Genomic DNA, 8,225 nt, shown 5'->3' with positions numbered 1-8,225 from the left:
AGAACAAAATTGGGATAGAGACTGAACTTTCTGGTTGCCCTGAGGGGTGGTTCCTCTAGAAATGGAAAGAGGCACATTGTTTGGAGAGGATCATGTTTTCTGGAGTTCCATTTTTTCTTTCAGGTTTCAGAGTAGCAGCTGTGTTAATCTGTATTCGCAAAAAGAAAAGGAGTACTTGTGGCACCTTAGAGACTAATCAATTTATTTGAGCATAAGCTTTCGTGAGCTACAGCTCACTTCATCGGATGCATCCAATGAAGTGAGCTGTAGCTCACGAAAGCTTATGCTCAAATAAATTGATTAGTCTCTAAGGTGCCACAAGTACTCCTTTTCTTTTTTCTTTCACCAGTTCTCACTAGATTCACTTCAAAAAATTAATCCAAGCCTCTTTTTCATACTGCTTCATACAAATAATCTAACCAACTCAGTACAATTGAGTGGAATAGTAGGATTCTTATATTTCATGGTGACACCACTGATGTATACTTGACTAAGCAAACATGACTGGAGGTCTGAGTTGATTCATTGTTGCTCATTTGGGATAGTCAGTTAGAAAGATTTTGTCAACCACAGCTGCTGACTCCTCCATCATGTGGATTCTGTAATGTACATTGTTCAGTTAAGTGCAGTAGACTGTTTTTCTTCTGGTCTCTTTTTCTTTTAAAATATCTTTACTAGCATCTCTTCAGTTGGGAGCACTTCACAGAGATTAAAAGTCAGTCTTAAGTTTCTACAAAAAGCATTTTTTCTGGTTTAAAATGGATATTTATAAAATCTGTTTCATATTACCCTCATTTAATATTTTGATGACCTGTAGAACCATTGGAAAAACTTATATAGGGACATGGTGGATTCTCCGTCACTTGCAGTCAAGTCTTCATATCTTTCTAAAAGCTCAAACAGAAATTCTGGGCTTGATGCAGAAATTACTGGGTAAGATTCTGTGACCGGTGTTATGCAGGAGGTCAGATTTGATTATTATAGTGATATTTTCTGGCCTTAAAATCTACAAATCTAGAAATCTTGCAAAATCTTATTTGTGGGGTTCTGCCCTCCAGCGCAAACCAGGGTCCACATTCTTATCATAATACCACAACCTTAAGATGTACAGGAATACAGATGCAAACAGAAAGACAGTCATGTCCACTTAGTCTTTTCATAAATAGGTAACCAAATCCCTCTAGACAAATTATGGAAGAAAAATTGTACCATTGAAGCACGTAATGGAATAACTACCTAAGCTGTTTCAGAACAAGGAGTCTCATTGAGCCAGTAGGAGATGGCACACTGTCCTAGCGCTGCTCTGCTACATCATGAGTTTCTGCAGAATTTAAATTTTAATTAAAAAACCCCAAACCTTTTCTAACCTTTATGACTGCAAAGGAAACCTTTTGGAATGACCGAGTTGGGAATAAATGGGAAAAGAAATGAACCAGATGTGTGGCTCTACTACGAACCCTTTGAACCATTTTTGTTTAAACTAGTACATATCGTGTTGATTCCTTGGATCAGGTATCTTAAGGAATAAGGGCCTAAATCTGCCCTTTGCTCCATGGGTGCAAAAGGCCCTAAATAGCGTTTGGGTATCTGTGTGTAAGCCTGGAGAGGCCATGAGGGTCTCTGCAAGCCAATGCAATGCCTCTCTCCACAGTACTGAAGTAGTAGGGGTGTATCATCATGCCGAGGGCCCTACCAAATTCAGGGTCCATTTTATTTCACAGTCATGGGATTTTTAAAATCATAACTTTCATGATTTCAGCTATTAAAATCTGAATTTCATGGTGGTGTAATTGTAGGGATCTTGACCCAAAAAGGAGTTGTGCAGTTGTCACAAGAGTATTGTAGGGAGGGTTGTGGTACTGCTACCCTTACTTCTGCATTGCTGCTGGCAGCGGCGCTGCCTTCAGAGCAGGGCAGTTGGAGAGCGGCGGCTACTGGCCGGGAGCCCAGCTCTGAAGGCAGAACCACCATCAGCAGCAGCACAGAAGGATGGCATGGTGTGGTATGGCCACCCTTAGTTCTGCGCTGCTGCCTGCAGAGCTGGGCCCTCAGTCAGCAGCCGCCACTCTCCGGCTGCCCAGCTCTGAAGGCAGTAGCACAGCAGTAAGGGTGGCATGGTCTGGTATTGCCACCCTTTCTTCTGCGCTGCTGCTGGTGGGGAGCTGCCTTCAGAGCTGGGCACTGCTCTCTGGCCACCCATCTCTGAAGGCAGCACAGAAGAGAGGGTGGCAATACTGCAACTTCCCCCTAAAATAACCTTGAAACCCCCCTACAATACCCTTTTGGGTCAGGAACCCCAATTTGAGAAACACTGGTCTCCCCCATGAAATCTGTATAGTGTAAGGTAAAAGCACACAGAAGACCAGATTTCACTGGGAGAGACTAGATTTCACGGTCTGTGACATGTTTTTCAGGGCCATGAATTTGGTAGGGCTGACTGAGTAGCTAAGTGGTGAGCAAGTTGCTAGTACAGCTACCACTTTGCAGATCCATGTGCCCAAACCCCCTCTAGGGGGCACACAGAGGCCCCATTTCTATAGTAAGATTATCAGTATCCACGCAACCACTCTCCACCAAACACTTGGGCTGGAAAAGGGAAGATTTCTTTTTCCCTCCCAATCCCTCTTTGATCCTCTGCTCAAAGTCCTTTTAATTGTGCTTTGCATGGGACTGGGAGGTGCCTGAATTTGGGACTAGTAGTCCTTTTCTCTCTCTCATTAGTCAGAACATTCTTAGGAAAAAACCTTCATCTAAAGCAGGAGAACTTTTAAACGAGGTTCAGTAACACTTTCCGTGTCATTTTAGCAAACCTATAATCCAAATACAGGTACACTACAGCCTCTTCCTCATTCAATACACTTCTCACTGGCAGTAGGTAGGCAACACAACCCTGCTTATTATTTCATCTCCTTGCACACAGAGTCACAAACCACTAGCAGCCTAATCCAAAGGCCTTTGAAGCCAACAGGAATCTTTCTATTTTACATTGAATTAAAAATCGACTTCTCTCATGAATTCTTGTAGACCAACCTCAGACTTCCTAGCTCCTCATTTCAAGGTATCACTTTATAACTGTGACTGTAAAATATGTTAATTCACTGTGCAGCACCTTAAATGTCTTCAGAAGGGGGTGGTGGAACCCTATCCAGAAAACATTTGTTATCTAGATCCATCACCAATTCCTTGTGCTGTCTTTTATAAAATTATGGAATGGTAGTGTCCTATAATGGCTAATATAATACTCTTTCAAGCATATTTTGTGGTGGAAATTTAGAGATGCTGGGATGATTGGGCAAGATCCTCAGCTGGTGTAAATTGGTATAGCTCCATTAACTTCAAGGGAGCTACACCATCTTACATCAGCTGAGGATTTGGCTCATTATTTATAAATCTTACACCTGGGAATCAAGAATAGGTTCCATCATAACTTTTAAATCTGAGTATCTGATTTATATAGAGGTGAATGCGCAGGGTGTGTTCCTTAAAGTAAAACTTCAAAGGGCGGAGTGTAATTTTTGTTGCCCTTAACAGACTTGCCAAGTACCAACTGCAGAAGCAAGAAACAACATGCACACACCTAGCCCTGCCTGCATTCCTAAAATGCAAATTCAAATGAGAAGAAATTATTTGATTTTTTAGTTTTGTAGGCAAAAAGTACAAGTTTATTTTCCATTTAACTGACAGAGGAAAGCCTAATGACTAGAAATGAAATCTGAGGTGTGGAAAGTTTGAGCAGATTTTGATGTTATAGTATGTGACTATCAATTGTTTCTTGTATAAGAATTTATGCAAAGCAATTGTGATAACCAATCCAGTAACACCATCTGAACAATCAGATACTGGAAGATCTTTGAATAAAATAAAATGTCATATTTTTTGTGAAATGTAGACATGGCCTTAAATTGGAGTGTTGGCTCCAAATAAATCCCGCCCTTCCGAATATACACACACAGCAAGAGAAAATTGAGCTCCAGCTTCAGACCAGAACTTTGTGATTCAGGCCCATTTTTAGAGAAACCTATAATAAATATTGATGCTAAAGAGTTGGTTTTTTTAAAATTACAGATATTCTGGAAACAGAATTATACCAGAATGTGTTGATAAAAAATCCCCCACAAAAACTACTTGGGAAGGTGTATTTCTCCACCCAGATTAATCACTCAGACATTCTGTAACTACCTGGATTTTGGACTAAAGTGACTCATCAGCCCATAGCATTGCTGACAACATTGGATAAAAGAGAGGGTGGGGGGAAAACCCCAAACCCAGAGCTTACTAAAGAGACAAGTGAGGGAACTTGAATGTTAACTCCTGTGAGCTGTCTTCTAATACATCTATCAACTCATCTTACCTCAGACTATTTAGTAACTTATTCTGAAAATGGGTCAGCAATGCCTCACCAATAGCTGTAATTTTCTGGCATGCATGTGTTCAATTCATGGCTTGAATAATAAATATTTAACAAGGGGTGGGGCAGGTGAGACTTTTCTTTCCCTTCTGTCCTTGCTTCTACATATTGTATATTAAATTAGTTTCTATAGTTCAGGTTTAGCTCCCACTAGTTTCCCTCTTTACTAGTGTGACAAAGTTCCTCCTCTTCCTTGGTGGGTCTTGTGCTTATTGGCAGATTTGCTCGCCTTGGAGCTTCACGGCAGCCCTCAGTTTGGCCATTTTCGTGAACCCACAGTCCAGGTCAACTCCTCCTGCATCTGTCCAGGAGTTGGGAGGTTTGGGGGGAACCCGGGGCTGCCCTCTGCTCTGGGTTCCAGCCCAGGGCCCTGTGGAATGCAGCTGTCTAGAGTGCCTCCTGGAACAGCTGTGCGACAGCTACAACTCCCTGGACTACTTCCCCATGGCCTCCTCCCACCCCTTCTTTATCCTCACCATAGAACCTTCCTCCTGGTGTCTGATAATGCTTGTACTCTTCAGTCCTCAAACAGTACGCATTCTCGCTCCTAGCGCCTCTTGCTCCCAGCTCCTCATACATGCGCCACAAACTGAAGTGAGCTCCTTTTTAAACCCAGATGCCCTGATTAGCCTGCCTTAATTGATTCAACAGCTTCTTGATTGGCTGCAGATGTTCTAATCAGCCTGCCTGTGTTAATTGTTTCCAGAAGGTTCCTGATTGTTCTGGAACCTTCCCTGTTACCTTACCCAGGAGAAAGGGACCTACTTAACATGGGGCTAATATATCTGCCTTCTATCACTCTCCTGTAGCCATCTGGCCCGACCCTGTCACACTTGTTCAGAATGGTATTGTTGTTAAGGCACAAGATTGGGATTCAGGAAATAGGGTTCACTTCCTAGCTCTGCCATAGACTTTCTGTGTCACTTTAGCCAAGTTATTTTTGGCCTAATTTACAAAAGAGCTCAGCTCACATTTAGACACCTAAATGCAGTGGTTAGATTTCCAAAAGTGTTCCACATGCAGTAACTCCCATTGTTCTCAAATGAAGCTGCTTGGTATTGGCTCTAGAGAATCTAGCCTCAATTGTGGGTGTTGAGCACCGTTGAACATCTATACCTTAACCTCTCTGTGCCTCAGTTAGCCACCAGTAAACTGGGAAAAGTACTACTTCCTGTCTCTCACCTTTTGTCCTTCTTATCTGCTTAGAGCGCATGATCTTCAAGACAGGGACTATCTCATCTCTTACTGTGTGTATGTACAATGCCTAGCACAATGAGGCAAAGATGTTAGAGCTTGTGGATGCTACTATGGTACAATAATAATAATCAGCGATTAATATTTATAAAGTGGCATATGCCCATTGCCTGTGCCTCAAGGCACTTACAAAAATTAAGAACACAATCCTATATTTATTATTATGCTGCCAATCTAATCTCTCAAATTTACCACCACCACCAGCACAGTAAAATGCATACACCCAGAGATAACACACTAAAGAATAATGTGGCCACCCTTAACCATAGAACCAATCTCCATGGCCATAGGTGCTAACACTTTCGGAAGAAGAGAGAAAAATGAGAGGGTTAACTGTTTACTGTCATGTTTATGTCCTTTTCAATACAGCTGTGGGTATAATACATTATCACTCCTGGTCTGTTCTTTTTTAAACCACTTATAGGAGATACTACCGCTAAACAGGGATCAGCACCCTTGTTATTTGAGGAATACAAACTACATGCACAACTGGAGACTTTAAAAAAAACCCTATTTTACTTATAGACATTGTATTTTTTAAATTTAGTTAAAAAACAAAAAGCTTGCAAATCAAAGTAAAACTGTAAAAATTATTTTGTATATAACTGACTTCCTTTTAGACAAAAGTCCCAGTTGGATTACAAGACACTTTACATTTCAGGATGGGGTGTACTTAAGTGTTTTATTTCCTCATCAGTTTAGTTCATGGATGATTTATCCTGCATCTAAGCCCAGCTATCATTAATAGGGGTCAGATATGCTGACAAATCCAGGTGAGAAAACCTGGATTTGTGCTGGCCCACCTTGATTATCATGCACATTGTAGGGAGAGTGGTCACTTTCGATAAGCTATTACCAGCAGGAGAGTGAGTTTGTGTGTGTGGTTTTTTGGAGGGGGGTGAGGGAGTGAGAGAACCTGGATTTGTGCTGGAAATGACCCACCTTGATTATCATACACATTGTGAAGAGAGTGGTCACTTTGGATGGGCTATTACCAGCAGGAGAGTGAGTTTGGGGGGGGGGAGGGGCGGAGGGTGAGAAAACTTGGATTTGTGCTGGAAATGGCCCAACTTGATGATCACTTTAGATAAGCTATTACCAGCAGGACAGTGGGGTGGGAGGGGGTATTGTTTCATGGTCTCTGTGTGTATATAATGTCTACTGCAGTTTCCACGGTATGCATCCGATGAAGTGAGCTGTAGCTCATGAAAGCTCATGCTCAAATAAATTGGTTAGTCTCTAAGGTGCCACAAGTACTCCTTTTCTTTTTGCAAAGACAGACTAACACGGCTGTTACTCTGAAACCCCTAAGAATTGATACTAATAATACTTCACATATACAGAATATACCGGGTTGGAGAGAAAAAAGTTTTTTGTCAGAGCATGTTAGAACAAAGCTCTCATGAGGCGTTCTGAGGGAGTGGCAGGGAGGGTCTGTCAAGTGATCACTAGACTGGAAAGCTGAGTAAATAAATGAGCAAACAGTTATAAGGTTACTTCTTACACGCAATGAAAAATACCCCATCTACCACTTTATTAAATAAACCTATATACCCCTTGTGTGTATCTGTTGACTATTAGTTCCCAATGAAGCATCAGCTCATGCTCTTGAAAAAATTCCAGGGAGGAGTGCTCAATGGCTATGTATTAAGCCTATCAGCTATCTCAAACAAATCATTTGGTAAGTGAGACAAAGGGAAAGTGGAAAAAAAGCACAATTGGAAAATAACCTTTTGGGGTGAGGGGGGTATGTGCCACTGTACATTTTAAAAATATGGGAGAACTGTTTCTAAAATGAAAACATTTGGTCTATTAAAGGTGGGGAAATTATCTGGAAAAAAAGGAAAAAAGGCTTATCTGACAACAGATTATAATGCCAGTCCATGCGAAGTTTCAGACTTTATGTTTAAAATGCTTTCACATGATGTTTCCACTCCTCCAGTGCCACCCAGTTTCTTTCAAATTGTGTCTGTTTTCCAAGTTAAAGGAGTTAAATATGAGCTCTCTAATTCATTTGTTTCAGAGTAGCAGCCGTGTTAGTCTGTATCTGCAAAAAGAACGAGGAGGACTTGTGGCACCTTAGAGACTAACACATTTATTTGAGCATAAGCTTTTGTGAGCTGAAGTGAGCTGTAGCTCACGAAAGCTTATGCTCAAATAAATGTGTTAGTCTCTAAGATGCCACAAGTACTCCTTTTCTTTTTGTTAATTCATTTGTGGTATTGTAGCCATGTTAGTTCCAGGATATGAGAGAGAGAGAGAGAGGATAAATGGGGCAATATCTTTTATTGGACAAACCTCTGTTGGTGGAAGGTACTAGCTTTCAAACTTCACAGAGTTCTTCTTCAGGCTGAGGGAAGGAAAACAGAGTATCTGAGCTAAATACAAGTTGGGATAGATTGTTAAGCATGATGGGGTTGTCCCAACTTGTATGCAGCTCAGACTGGTTTCTTTCCCCAGACCTGAAGAAGAACTCTGTGCAACTCAAAAGCTTGTGCCTTCCACCAACAGAGGTTGGTCCAATAAAAGATATTACCTTATCTAACCTCTCTCTCTCTCTCTT

This window comes from Caretta caretta, chromosome 2 (genome assembly GCF_965140235.1).
Source record: "Caretta caretta isolate rCarCar2 chromosome 2, rCarCar1.hap1, whole genome shotgun sequence".
NCBI lineage: Eukaryota > Metazoa > Chordata > Testudines > Cheloniidae > Caretta > Caretta caretta.
Note: the sequence above shows the minus strand (reverse complement) of the source record.